Source organism: Oncorhynchus masou, chromosome 32 (assembly GCF_036934945.1).
Source record: "Oncorhynchus masou masou isolate Uvic2021 chromosome 32, UVic_Omas_1.1, whole genome shotgun sequence".
NCBI lineage: Eukaryota > Metazoa > Chordata > Actinopteri > Salmoniformes > Salmonidae > Oncorhynchus > Oncorhynchus masou.
Window position 1 is genome coordinate 82,370,631 of NC_088243.1, and position 16,419 is coordinate 82,387,049.

The window sequence follows — 16,419 nt, forward strand, 5'->3', positions numbered from 1 at the left end:
GGGTAGTGAGGTCTGTACAACGCATCACCGGGGGCAAACTACCGGCCCTCCAGGACACCTACACCACCCGATGTCACAGGAAGGCCAAAAAGATCATCAAGGACAACAACCACCCGAGCCACTGCCTGTTCACCCCGTTATCATCCAGAAGGCGAGGCCAGTACAGGTGCATCAAAGTAGGGACCGTGAGACTGAAAAACAGCTTATATTTTAAGGCCATCAGACTGTTAAACAGCCATCACTAACATTGAGTGGCTGCTGCCAACATACTGACTCAACTCCAGCCACTGGAAAACTTGATGTAATAAATGTAACACTAGCCACTTTAAACAATGCCAACAATGCCACTTCATATATAATACCCTACATTACTCATCTCATATGTATATACTGTACTCTATACCACCTACTGCATCTTACCATCTTGATGTAATGTATCACTAGCCACTTTAAACAATGCCAATTTATATAATGTTTACATACCCATACCCTAACCATGTGTATGTGACAAATTACATTTGATTTGATTTGATCTGTCCATGGTGCTGAACAGAATAAAATTGGAGATCTGTCCATGGTGCTGAACAGAGTACAGTTGGGGAACTGTCCATGGTGCTGGACAGATTAGAGTTGGAGATCTGTCCATGGTGCTGAACAGAGTACAGTTGGAGATCTGTCCATGGTGCTGAACGGATTCGAGTTGGAGATCTGTCCATGGTGCTGAATAGAGTACAGTTGGGGAACTGTCCTTGGTGCTGAACATTTTGAGGATGCTGCAGCAGTCACAGTCTTGGGTTTCTGTCCATGGGGCTGAGTACGTTATGTGCTGAAACTGTCGTGGCCATGGATCTGAACAGCTGCTGCTGTCTTGTTATGGCCATAATAGGCCTACTGATCGCTGCTGTCCAGGATGGTGGTTCGGTACATGCATGACTGACATATCTCTTCATCTTCCTCTGTGTCTCCCTACAGTGGCCCAAACCACCTGGAAGTGTGTGTGTCTGTGTGAGCGTGTGTGAGCGCGTGTGTGTGTGTGATCGCTGTCTCAGAGAAACCTACTCTGCAATACATAATCTACACTGAACAAAAACCGTGAGTACACAATACCTACAGTACACTATTCACAATAATTATCTACAGTAATCTGTTCATAATAATTATCTACTGTAATTTATTCACCATAATTTTCTACAGTAATCTATCCATCATCATTACATAGAGTACACTATTCACATTAATTATCTACAGTAATCTATTCACCATCATTATCTACAGTAATCTATGCACATATCTACAGTAATCTATTCACCATCATTGTCTACAATAATATATTCACCATCATTATCTACAGTAATCTATTCACCATCATTATCTACAGTAATCTATCCATCATCATTACATAGAGTACACTATTCACATTAATTATCTACAGTAATCTATTCACCATCATTATCTACAGTAATCTATCCATCATCATTACATAGAGTACACTATTCACATTAATTATCTACAGTAATCTATTCACCATCATTATCTACAGTAATCTATGCACATATCTACAGTAATCTATTCACCATCATTGTCTACAATAATATATTCACCATCATTATATACAGTAATCTATTCACCATCATTATCTACAGTAATCTATTCACCATCATTATCTACAGTAATCTATGCACATATCTACAGTAATCTATTCACCATCATTGTCTACAATAATATATTCACCATCATTATCTACAGTAATCTATTCACCATCATTATCTACTGTAATCTATTCACCATCATTTAGCTTTTCAGAGGGAGGGATTGTTAGCAAACTGTGTTGCATAGGGTTGTCACCACAGCAGTATTGCAAAACTAGTAAGTAAGGAATATATAGTATGGTAGTATGGCATTAGAGGTATGTTGACACTCTACTGTAGTATGGTCCAGATTACCAACTGATCCTCAGAGTGTCCCTGGTTTGTCTTTGGAAATAATTAAACTCAGCTGTTCATTCGGTGATCAAACTATATTTCTGGGCCACGCCTGAGTGATGAAAGATTATTTACCAGGATTATAAGACTAGTGGCAATGCCCCAAACATTTTTGAGACACTTCTACCCCAGGTAGAACAAAACCCAACCATGGTTTTTCACATCTCTAATGTCTCCCATTTATTAAATGGATGGTTGTGAAAAAATATTTGCCTGCAAAAGTGGTTCAATTGATATATGTGACAATTTAAACTAAAAAAGTGCAAAGTAATGCCTGGCTCGAGGGGGATTGGCCGCATAAGTCCATGTAACCCAATAGTGCAAGCTCTGATATTGCTAGATCAGCATAAGAATATCTTATTAACCATCTAGGAAATATAGACCTGTTAACACAGAAATACAGTAGGCAGAAATATCACCTATGAATATTTATGATGAATATATGCTTTACTTTTTGGTAGCTGATTACTAGACAACTTTCCAAGTCAAGTTCTCTCTCTCATTCAGCTCTAAGGAAAACAAGAGGGCTCAGACATCGGAATTAGATGTTTGTGTAGGGTTGATTCAAAGTCTTTGAGCTAACCAGGGGCCGGTTTCCCGACAGCGATGGAAATTAGGCTTACGAGTGTTTTAACCATGTATCTTTCCTACAACAGCCGATGATGTAACATGCATTTTGCAGAAGTCCACGCATGGAGAGCGAAGTACGTCGTTGGAGCATGTGTTAATAATTATAGGATCAAAAGAAAGGCAACGCTGCTCTCAGATCAGCTTTGTCAATTCATATCTTACCTTAACATTAGAATGATTTCTCAATACTGACGACGGATCAGCTCCTAGAGAGATACTACCACCTACTGCTGCAAATCTTGAGGCGGCTTATTCTAATGATTACCCAATAAAAATGCACTAAATTCTAGATTTTGTACACCATTGCACATATGTTAGGCTACACATCATGACATATATTGAGACAAAAGACACACAGGAGCCAACAAGGAGCAAAATAGAAGTCAATTTATTGAACATGGAATGTATTTCAATATGATTGAATAGGCCTATAGCCTATTGTATTTATACTTTAATGCAATCATCTCAGATTTCCTTTCGAGCATAATTTTAAACATCACTTGTTTGTGTCAATTGCAAAGATTATCAGGAATCAAGGTAAGAACCAAGTGCAGACTGCGTGAAGTAACAATGTTTATTGTAACAACAGGGGCAGGCAAACGACAGGTCAAGGCAGGCAGGGGTCGATAATCCAGAGTAGAGGTCAAGGTAGAGGATGGCAGGCAGGGTCAGGGTCAGAGGCAGGGTCAGGCAGAGTGGTCAGGCTGGCGGGTACAGGGTCAGGACAGTCAAAGGTCAAAAACAAGTAGGATGAGAAAAAGAGAGTTGGGAAAAACAGGAGCTGAGGCAAAACAATGGTTGACTAGAACAAACAAGACGAACTGGCACAGACAGACAGAAAACACCGGTATAAATACCCAGGGAATAAGTAGGGAAGATGGGCAACACCTGGAGGGGGTGGAGACAAGCACAAGGACAGGCGAAACAGATCAGGGCGTGACAAAGACATTGGCAACTTTGTATATGTAATCAACTTAGTTCTGAAGTTATCGGCAATCACAGAGAGAGAGGGATAAACCATGGATTCTACAGTATGTTTAGCAGAGATCTTCTGTGTATGCGGGATGCGGGATGCGGGATGCGGGATGCGGGATGCGGGAGGACTAAATAGCATCTAACGAGTAACGACGCACTTAGCTGTTCTACGAGTGGCCTGACGCAGGCGTTAGATTCCGAGCGTGTCAAGTGCAACGTTAATAACGATGGTTTGGGAAGCATCTCATAGGGTGACTCCTGAGTGGCGCAGCGGTCTAAGGCATTACATCGCAGTGCTAAAGGTGTCACTATAGACCCGGGTTTGATCCCGGGCTGTATCACAACCGGCCGTGATCGGGAGTCCCATACTGTGGCGTACAACTGGCCCAGCGTTGTCCGGGTTAGGGGAGGGTTTGGTTTACAAGTAGGCCGTCATTGTAAATGAGACTTTGTTCTTAACTTACTTGCCAAGTTAAATAAAGTTTAAATAAAAAATGAACGATGCTACTACGAAGGTTCTAACGATGAACTTAGCCTTAAGAAGCTTTTGGAAAACCGGGCCCAGGACATGTGTGTCCAAATACTGTGAGGAGACAAAATAGCTAATAGTGGATGTCGTTCTGGGGCCTGACCAGTAGACAGTAGTGGTTGTAGTTCTGGGTCCTGACCAGTAGACAGTAGTGGATGTAGTTCTGGGTCCTGACCAGTAGACAGTGGTGGTTGTAGTTCTGGTCCTGACCAGTAGACAGTAGTGGATGTAGTTCTGGGGTCTGACCAGTAGACAGTAGTGGTTGTAGTTCTGGGTCCTGACCAGTAGACAGTAGTGGTTGTTGTTCTGGGGCCTGATCAGTAGACAGTAGTGGTTGTAGTCTCGGTCCTGACCAGCTTGCACAGCTAACTGGTCATTCTGGGTAAGCTGCAGCGACAGGGCAGTATCCTTCCTGTATGACTGGCAGGGTAATCAGGGCTGTGTGGTGATCTGTCTCCATTTCCACAACAGTTGGGTGCAGGCACTCAGTAGATGCAGCTTGCATGCCAACGAGACCCATTGACTGGAATGTTATTTCAGGCTGACTGATGCTGTGGATACTCCAGTAGTGGAATGGCTGGTTGTCTGGTCGTGAAGGAGAGTCTGAACGTCTGTCACATACAGACCTGCTCTTAGATCTATAAAACACCTAACTGACCTGTGGTTGGAGTTTTTAATGTTGAATGTGGCAAAAGGTCCTGCAGGTCACGTCCTACATATTTATTTATATTCCTTTGGAAGGTAGGATATTTACTGCGGGTAGTTGGCTGTTATTTTGTTCTGGGGCAGGCCCAGAAGGAGATGAGCAGAGTGACAGAACCTGTATTTTTTTGTGAGGGAGGGATTCAACATGTGCATTCAACATGTCAATACCTCTCATAAATACAAGTAGTGATGAAGTCAATCTCTCCTCCACATTGAGCCAGAAGAGATTCACATGCATATCTTTAATATTAGCTCTTTGTACATCGAAGGAGCTCTTTGATCCCAAGGGCAAAGCTGTGCTGCCCTGTTCTGAGCCAATTGCAATTTTACTAAGTCCCTTTTTGTGGCACCTAACCACACGACTGAACAGTAGTCCAGGTGCAACAAAACTAGGACCTAGGTAACCAAAACTAGGTAACCAAAACTAGGTAACCAACACTAGGACCTAGGTAACCAAAACGAGGACCTAGGTAACCAAAACGAGGACCTAGGTAACCAAAACTAGGACCTAGGTAACCAAAACTAGGACCTAGGTAACCAAAACTAGGGCCTAGGTAACCAAAACTAGGACCTAGGTAACCAAAACTAGGGCCTAGGTAACCAAAACTAGGGCACAGGTAACAAAAATAGGACCTAGGTAACCAAAACTAGGACCTGTGAGGCTAACCTCAGATTAGCCAGAGGTTACTTAATGTAGGTCATAGACAACAACTATATAAAGTCTTGTTTGTGAGGGATGTAGAACAGCTCCACACACATTTACATTTGAAGATGATCCCTGGGCTTCGATGGAAAGTAAACGGGTTTCTGAGGAGGTCAGGTGAAGAACGGTAATCAGCCCTGGCTAGTAGTAAAACATGTACTGAAGAGGACAATGCAGCACTTTCCAGACGGCATTTTGACTGTTGAACGGCCTCCTGACATGTGGCAGTCCAGTTTCATGGTGTTTCTGTCTGTAACAACTGCCAGAGGGGAGGGAGATTCAGGATGGAATTGACATTGGAGAGGCATAGTAAGTTGAAAACCTGCCTTATGCGCTTGTCATCATGTGTGGTTGTATCCTCCCCTGTCTCCAAGTAAACATGTATGTTCTCCCTGTCTCCAAGTCAACATGTATGTTCTCCCCTGTCTCCAAGTAAACATGTATGTTCTCCCTGTCTCCAAGTAAACATGTATGTTCTCCCTGTCTCCAAGTCAACATGTATGTTCTCCCTGTCTCCAAGTAAACATGTATGTTCTCCCTGTCTCCAAGTAAACATGTATGTTCTCCCTGTCTCCAAGTCAACATGTATGTTCTCCCTGTCTCCAAGTCAACATGTATGTTCTCCCTGTCTCCAAGTCAACATGTATGTTCTCCCTGTCTCCAAGTCAACATGTATGTTCTCCCTGTCTCCATGTCAACATGTATGTTCTCCCTGTCTCCAAGTCAACATGTATGTTCTCCCTGTCTCCAAGTCAACATGTATGTTCTCCCTGTCTCCAAGTCAACATGTATGTTCTCCCTGTCTCCATGTCAACATGTATGTTCTCCCTGTCTCCAAGTCAACATGTATGTTCTCCCTGTCTCCAAGTCAACATGTATGTTCTCCCTGTCTCCAAGTCAACATGTATGTTCTCCCTGTCTCCATGTCAACATGTATGTTCTCCCTGTCTCCAAGTCAACATGTATGTTCTCCCTGTCTCCAAGTCAACATGTATGTTCTCCCTGTCTCCAAGTCAACATGTATGTTCTCCCCTGTCTCCAAGTAAACATGTATGTTCTCCCTGTCTCCAAGTAAACATGTATGTTCTCCCTGTCTCCAAGTCAACATGTATGTTCTCCCTGTCTCCAAGTAAACATGTATGTTCTCCCTGTCTCCAAGTCAACATGTATGTTCTCCCTGTCTCCAAGTCAACATGTATGTTCTCCCTGTCTCCAAGTCAAAATGTATGTTCTCCCCTGTCTCCCTGTCAACATGTATGTCCTCCCCTGTCTCCCTGTCAACATGTATGTCCTCCCCTGTCTCCAAGTCAACATGTATGTTCTCCCCTGTCTCCAAGTCAACATGTAGGTTCTCCCCTGTCTCCCTGTCAACGTGTATGTTCTCCCCTGTCTCCCTGTCAACATGTATGTCCCCCCCTGTCCCCCTGTCAACATGTATGTCCTCCCCTGTCTCCAAGTCAACATGTATGTTCTCCCCTGTCTTCAAGTCAACATGTATGTCCTAACTGTCTCCAAGTCAACATGTATGTCCTCCCCTGTCTCCAAGTCAACATGTATGTTCTCCCTGTCTCCAAGTCAACATGTATGTTCTCCCCTGTCTCCAAGTCAACATGTATGTTCTCCCCTGTCTCCAAGTCAACATGTATGTCCTCCCTGTCTCCACGTCAACATGTATGTCCTCCCCTGTCTCCCTGTCAACATGTATGTCCTCCCCTGTCTCCAAGTCAACATGTATGTCCTCCCTGTCTCCACGTCAACACGTATGTCCTCCCCTGTCTCCCTGTCAACATGTATGTCCTCCCCTGTCTCCCTGTCAACATGTATGTCCTCCCCTGTCTCCAAGTCAACATGTATGTTCTCCCCTGTCTCCAAGTCAACATGTCTGTCCTCCCCTGTCTCCCTGTCAACATGTATGTCCTCCCCTGTCTCCAAGTCAACATGTATGTTCTCCCCTGTCTCCAAGTCAACATGTATGTTCTCCCCTGTCTCCAAGTCAACATGTATGTTCTCCCCTGTCTCCCTGTCAACATGTTTGTCCTCCCCTGTCCCCCTGTCAACATGTTTGTCCTCCCCTGTCTCCCTGTCAACATGTATGTCCTCCCCTGTTTCTCCGTCTACATGTATGTTCTCCCTGTCTCCAAGTCAACATGAATGTCCTCCCTGTCTGCAAGTCAAAATGTATGTCCTCCCTGTCTCCAAGTCAACATGTATGTTCTCCCTGTCTCCACGTCAACATGTATTCCTCCCTTGTCTCCAAGTCAACATGCAGGGCAGACAGCCAGGATGGTGGACATGACTGTCTGGAAAAAGCTCAACCTGAACAGAATAAGAGTGCACTGGAACATCCCAGTATGCATCATGAATGCAGTTAGCCAGCAGAAGGTCATGTTGGATTCAGGAAGTCGTATTGTACTAGCCATGAATCAAAGATCACTTCTAAATGATAAGGGGTAACTTAAAACACCAATCCTGGATGCACAAGTTATACCACATTGGAGTCAAGTTGTAAGAGCTATGGAGAGGGTGTCAGAGTCCAGGGTTGGGTTCTCATTCCTTTCATTGGAGCCTCCCAGTTGCCTCATTGATCCTGAAAGAATACTTGGAGTTGCCAAGCCAACATAATTTCAAGAGTGGGGGCTGAACACTTAACATCCACAGAGGAACCTTTGACTGAAAAGAAGTATAGTTTTCAGTGTCTGAACCCACTTGTTTTCCTTAGATTCGATTAGATTGCAATCGCCACAACATCAGAAAACATATGTAACTGTATGTATTGTTGTCAGACAGGAACATACAGCACTGAATGAGAGAACATTTGACTTGGATAGTTGTCTATAAATCAGCTTTCAAAAAGAAAAACTTACATTCATCATAAATATTCATAGTTGATATTCCAGCCTATTGCATCCCTGTGTTTACAGGTCGATATTTCCTAGACGCTTTAATAACATATCTTAATGCTATATATCCTAATGTTATATATCCTAATGTTATATATCTTAATGCTATATATCCTAATGTTATATATCCTAATGTTATATATCCTAATGTTATATATCTTAATGCTATATATCCTAATGTTATATATCCTAATGTTATATATCCCAATACTATATATCCTAATGTTATATATCCTAATGTTATATACCCTAATGTTATATATCCTAATGCTATATATCCTAATGTTATATATCCTAATGTTATATATCCTAATGTTATATATCCTAATGTTATATATCCCACTGCTATATATCCTATTGTTATATATCCTAATGTTATATATCTTAATGCTATATATCCTAATGCTATATATCCTAATGCTATATATCCTAATACTATATATCCTAATGTTATATATCCTAATGTTATATATCCTAATGCTATATATCCTAATGTTATATATCCTAATGCTATATATCCCAATACTATATATCCTAATACTACATATCCTAATGTTATATATCTTAATGCTATATATCCCAATACTATATATCCTAATACTACATATCCTAATGTTATATATCTTAATGCTATATATCCCAATGCTATATATCCTAATGTTATATATCCTAATGCTATATATCCTAATGTTATATATCTTAATGCTATATATCCTAATGTTATATATCCTAATGTTATATATCCTAATGTTATATATCCTAATGCTATATATCACAATACTATATATCCTAATACTATATATCCTAATGTTATATATCTTAATGCTATATATCTTAATGCTATATATCCTAATGTTATATATCCTAATGTTATATATCCTAATGCTATATATCCCAATACTATATATCCTAATACAACATATCTTAATGCTATATAGCCTAATGTTATATATCTTAATGCTATATATCTTAATGCTATATATCCTAATGTTATATATCCTAATGTTATATATCCTAATGCTATATATCCCAATACTATTTATCCTAATACTACATATCCTAATGTTATATATCCTAATGTTATATATCTTAATGCTATATATCCTAATGTTATATATCCTAATGTTATATATCCTAATGCTATATATCCCAATACTATATATCCTAATACTATATATCCTAATGTTATATATCCTAATGTTATATATCTTAATGCTATATATCCCAATGCTATATATCCTAATGTTATATATCCTAATGTTATATATCCCAATGTTATATATCCTAATGTTATATATCCTAATGCTATATATCCTAATGCTATATATCCCAATACTATATATCCTAATACTACATATCCTAATGTTATATATCCTAATGTTATATATCCTAATGCTATATATCCTGATGTTATATATCCTAATGTTATATATCCTAATGCTATATATCCTAATGTTATATATCTTAATGCTATATATCCCAATGCTATATATCCTAATGTTATATATCTTAATGCTATATATCCTAATGTTATATATCTTAATGCTATATATCCTAATGTTATATATCCTAATGTTATATATCCTAATGCTATATATCCCAATACTATATATCCTAATACTATATATCCTAATGTTATATATCCTAATGTTATATATCTTAATGCTATATATCCCAATGCTATATATCCTAATGTTATATATCCTAATGTTATATATCCCAATGTTATATATCCTAATGTTATATATCCTAATGCTATATATCCTAATGCTATATATCCCAATACTATATATCCTAATACTACATATCCTAATGTTATATATCCTAATGTTATATATCCTAATGCTATATATCCTGATGTTATATATCCTAATGTTATATATCCTAATGCTATATATCCTAATGTTATATATCTTAATGCTATATATCCCAATGCTATATATCCTAATGTTATATATCCTAATGCTATATATCCTAATGTTATATATCCTAATGCTATATATCCTAATGTTATATATCCTAATGTTATATATCCTAATGCTATGTATCCTGATGTTATATATCCTAATGTTATATATCCTAATGCTATATATCCTAATGTTATATATCCCAATGTTATATATCCTAATGCTATATATCCTAATGCTATATATCCCAATACTATATATCCTAATACTACATATCCTAATGTTATATATCCTAATGCTATATATCCCAATACTATATATCCTAATACTATATATCCTAATGTTATATATCCTAATGTTATATATCTTAATGCTATATATCCCAATGCTATATATCCTAATGTTATATATCCTAATGCTATATATCCTAATGTTATATATCCTAATGTTATATATCCTAATGCTATATATCCTGATGTTATATATCCTAATGTTATATATCCTAATGATATATATCCTAATGATATATATATACTATTGTTATATATCCTAATGTTATATATCCTACTGTTATATATCCTAATGATATATATCCTAATGATATATATCCTATTGTTATATATCCTAATGTTATATATCCTAATGTTATATATCCTATTGTTATATATCCTAATGCTATATATCCTAATGTTATATATCCCAATGCTATATATCCCAATGCTATATATCCCAATGCTATATATCCTAATGTTATATATCCTAATGTTATATATTTTAATGTTATATATCCTAATGTTATATATCCTAATGTTATATATCCTAATGCTATATATCCCAATACTATATATCCTAATACTATATATCCTAATGTTATACATCCTAATGTTATATATCTTAATGCTATATATCCCAATGCTATATATCCTAATGTTATATATCCTAATGCTATATATCCTAATGTTATATATCCTAATGTTATATATCCTAATGCTATATATCCTGATGTTATATATCCTAATGTTATATATCCTAATGATATATATCCTAATGATATATATATCCTATTGTTATATATCCTAATGTTATATATCCTACTGTTATATATCCTAATGATATATATCCTAATGATATATATCCTATTGTTATATATCCTAATGTTATATATCCTAATGTTATATATCCTATTGTTATATATCCTAATGCTATATATCCTAATGTTATATATCCTAATGCTATATATCCTAATGTTATATATCCTATTGTTATATATCCTAATGCTATATATCCTAATGTTATATATCCTAATGCTATATATCCTAATGTTATTTATCCTAATGTTATATATCCTAATGATGTATATCCTAATGTTATTTATCCTAATGCTATATATCCTAATGATGTATATCCTAATGTTATATATCCTAATGCTATATATCCTAATGTTATTTATCCTAATGTTATATATCCTAATGATGTATATCCTAATGTTATTTATCCTAATGCTATATATCCTAATGTTATATATCCCAATGTTATATATCCCAATTCTATATATCCTAATGTTATATATCCCAATGTTATATATCCTAATGCTATATATCCTAATGATGTATATCCTAATGTTATATATCCTAATGCTATATATCCTAATGTTATTTATCCTAATGTTATATATCCTAATGATGTATATCCTAATGTTATTTATCCTAATGCTATATATCCTAATGTTATATATCCCAATGTTATATATCCCAATTCTATATATCCTAATGTTATATATCCCAATGTTATATATCCTAATGCTATATATCCTAATGTTATATATCCTAATGCTGTATATCCTAATGCTATATATCCTAATTCTATATATCCTAATGCTATATATCCTAATGCTATATATCCTAATGTTATATACCCTAATGATATGTATCCTAATGTTATATACCCTAACAATATATGTCCTAATGTTATATACCCTAATGTTATATATCCTAATGTTATATACCCTATAATGCTATTTATCCTAATGTTATATACCCTAATGCTATATATCTTAATGTTATATACCCTAATGCTATATATCCTAATGCACCTCCAGCCAACCAACTTTGCAGTAAAATATATTTTCGCAACCATCCATTTCATAAATAGACATAAGATATATTATAGGATTGGCCACTGGCCTTTACAGTGTATCTGTGTTTACAAGAACCACATGATACATTGCCATGGCTGGAAGTGTGTGTGTGTGTGTGTGTGTGTGTGTGTGTGTGTGTGTGTGTGTGTGTGTGTGTGTGTGTGTGTGTGTGTGTGTGTGTGTGTGTGTGTGTGTGTGTGTGTGTGTGTGTGTGTGTGTGTGTGTGTGTGTGTGTGTGTGTGTGTGTGTGTGTGTGTGTGTGTGTGTGTGTGTGTGTGTACATGTTTCCTACATTATCAGGACCCCAATGTCCTCACATTTCTACAAGAACTGTTGAGGAAAAATTCAGGTCTATTGAAAAATTCAGGACCTTGTTAAAATGCTATTTTAAGCTTAAGGGTTATGTCTAGGGTTTTGGGGTTAGGGATAGGTTTAGGTTAGGGTTAGGGATAGGTTAGGTTAGGGGTAGTTTAGGTTAGGGCTAGTTTAGGTTAGGGTTAGGGATAGTTTAGGTTAGGGTTAGGGATAGGTTTTGGTTAGGGTTAGGGTTAGGTTTTAGTGGTTAGAGAAAAAGGATTTTTAATGGTAAAAATGCAGGTCCTAAATTTGTTCAAATGCTATTGTAAGGGTTGGGTTTAGGGGTTAGGGTTAGATTTAGGGAAAAAATGATTTTTAATGGTAAATATTCAGGTCCTAAATTTGTTCAAATGCTATTGTAAGGGTTAGGTTTAGGGGTTAGGGTTAGATTTGGGGAAAAAAATGATTTTTAATGGTGAAAAAATGTTACACTCTAAAAAGTCACAAAAACACAGCTGTGTATGTTTCTACATCAGTTCCACACGGTGTCTCCTGCTGCCTGATCAATCGTTCTGCTGTAACAAGTCTCTCCCTCTCCCTCTCCCTCTCCCTCTGCCTCTCCCTCTCAAAATAAATTACTTACAACCAGAAATGTTATTAAAAAGATATGGCAAACAAAGTTCAACATTTCCATTTTAGAATGCAATTTTTACAAAAATAACTATGCTGTCAACAATTTTTTTGCTTAAATTATTTCTTGACCAGGGCTCACTTGAAAAAGAGATGTAGGGCCTCGTGTTTGTTAGGGAAGGGGAGGACCATCCTCCTCAGTGATTTTCATAAAAAGAAAAAGTGTAAAACATTTCAAAAGTTATCCTTTTTAGATTAAACTATACTAAATATATTAATGTCACCAAATAATATATAAAAAAAACACTGTTTTGCAATGAAGGTCGACAGTAGCCTCAACAGCACTCTGGAGGGTAGCACCATGGTGTAGCCGGAGGACACCTAGCTTCCTTCCTCCTCTGGGTACATTGACTTCAATACAAAACCCAGGAGGCTCATGGTTTTCACCCACTTCCATAGACTTACACAGTAATCATGATAACTTCCGGAGGACGTCCTCCAACCTATCAGAGCTCTTGTAGCATGAACTGACATGTTGTCCACCCAATCAAAGTATCAGAGAATGAATCTAGAACTGAAAGCATAAGCTACAACTAGCTAGCACTGCAGTGCATAAAATGTGGTGAGTAGTTGACTCAAAGAGAGAGGAAGACAATTGTTGAACAGTTTTGAGAGAGACAGACAGAGAAACCTAGCTCTGTATATACATTTTTCACATTCACTTTCATTTACTAATCTAGCATCAAATGCAGCTAGCTAGTTTAGCCTATTCAAACACTTGGCTCAAACAGAGAGGGATGCTATGTTACCTAGCTGGCTATGGCTATCCAACAATGGAACTCATCCAAGTCAAGGTAAGCTTTTGGTTTTATAAATGTATTGACACTGAGGCCCGTCAGTGTAACTACTAAACTGCTTTCTAACTGTACACTGTACTGCATGATTGTAGCGTGTTTACACATTTTATTTATTTGACCTTTATTTAATGTGTTAGTTCTAGTTTGAACAGTTTTTAACAAATTAATTTCTTCAAAAATGAAGGAGAAGCAAGATTTAATCATTTTTCTTCTGTTTTACATACTTAGCTATCAAATACAGCTAACTAGTTTAGCCTACTCAAACACCCTGCTCAAACAAAGGGATGATATGTTAGCTAGCTGGCTATGACTAACGAACACAACACTGGAACGCTTCCAAGTTAAGGTAAGCTTTTGGTTTTACTAAGTTATTGCCACCGTGGTCCGCTAGTGTAACTGCTAAACTGTTTACTGACGATATAATGTAACATTACTACATAATTGTAGAGGATTTACTAGTTTACTAGTTCTATTAGCTATGCCGACCATGACGTTACTTTAGCTAATATGGTGACAATGATGTAGGCTGTGAGTAGCGGTCAGCGGTTATGTTGTGGTTTGGCTTGGAAAGGTTGTTTCGCCTGGTCACATACAGCTGATGTGCGGTGCATTAAAGTCCACACATGAAGGGAAAGGGTGAGGGGGGAGAGATTATTGATATGAGATGGAATACAATGTGGCTGCTATGAAAGTGAACTGTGTTTACGTGTGATCAGGGGCGTATTCATTCCGCCAATTCTGTTAAAAAAAAACAAGAAGCAAACAGAGCAAAACGGGGATGAACATACCTGAATTTGTCCAATAGAAACTCTTGTTTGCAACTGTTGGACTAATGAATACACTCTACAGTATATCAGCTAGATGCAGGTAAGAGTGTGCAAGGCGGTATTGAATGTCACTGTCTGTCCATGTGTCGCTGTCTGTCACCTCAAATTCGTCTCTCGACCTGTATTGTCAACTTTCATTCATAGGATAGGATAGCAACCTCATGATGTTTATAGGGAAAATGTGAGTATCATGTAGTAGGCTTAACTTATCACTGTTATATTGAACTGGATGAATGGAATATGAATGAAAGGCATCCAATATGCTGTAATATAAATAAGGCCATGCTCATGAATAACAAAATCATCCTCCCTCATCATAAAGCCAACGACCGCCAACGAATGACGCATATTCAATTACTTTGGCTCTCAACCAAGCTATACAGCCGACAGTAAACATCAAAGTAGAAGCTGGAGATGTTAGACTGATTCACCCATAATGGCAGTGTTGTGGTGTGTATCGGGGGTATAATAAGTCCCTGTTGTTTCTGCAGTTAGATGAAATACTGTGGAGAAAGGGGTTTAGACATGAGTCTAATACAGTTGAGAAAGGGGTTTAGACATGAGTCTAATACAGTTGAGAAAGGGGTTTAGACATGAGTCTAATACAGTTGAGAAAGGGGTACAGACATGAGTCTAATACAGTTGAGAAAGGGGTTTAGACATGAGTCTAATACAGTTGAGAAAGGGGTTTAGACATGAGTCTAATACAGTTGAGAAAGGGGTTTAGACATGAGTCTAATACAGTTGAGAAAGGGGTACAGACATGAGTCTAATACAGTTGAGAAAGGGGTTTAGACATGAGTCTAATACAGTTGAGAAAGGGGTACAGACATGAGTTTAATACAGTTGAGAAAGGGGTTTAGACATGAGTCTAATACAGTTGAGAAAGGGGTACAGACATGAGTCTAATACAGTTGAGAAAGGGGTACAGACATTAGTCTCATACTGTTGAGAAAGGGGTACAGACATGAGTTTCTTTCTAAACACACACACACACACATACACACACACATGACAGAGGACAAGTCTCTCTACAGATTAACAGTCTGCTATAGTTATGACAGAGGACAAGTCTCTCTACAGATTAACAGTCTGCTATAGTTATGACAGAGGACGAGAGTCTCTACAGATAAACATCCTGCTATAGTTATGACAGAGGACGAGAGTCTCTACAGATAAACATCCTGCTATAGTTATGACAGAGGACGAGAGTCTCTACAGATAAACATCCTGCTATAGTTATGACAGAGGACAAGAGTCTCTACAGATAACATCCTGCTATAGTTATGACAGAGGACAAGAGTCTCTACAGATAAACATCCTGCTATAGTTATGACAGA

General features: G+C 37.5%; 1 protein-coding gene across 3 annotated transcripts in view; it reads left to right on the forward strand.

Annotated features, from left to right (window-relative positions):
• The window catches only part of frmpd3 (FERM and PDZ domain containing 3), a 329,892-nt gene that overhangs the window by 119,399 nt on the left and 194,074 nt on the right, over window positions 1-16,419 (forward strand). For all 3 annotated transcript variants that reach the window (XM_064955254.1, XM_064955252.1, XM_064955253.1), the window contains one exon: window positions 973-1,092. The gene's annotated coding sequence lies outside the window, so the exon portion shown is untranslated. The remainder of the gene's footprint in view (window positions 1-972; window positions 1,093-16,419) is intronic.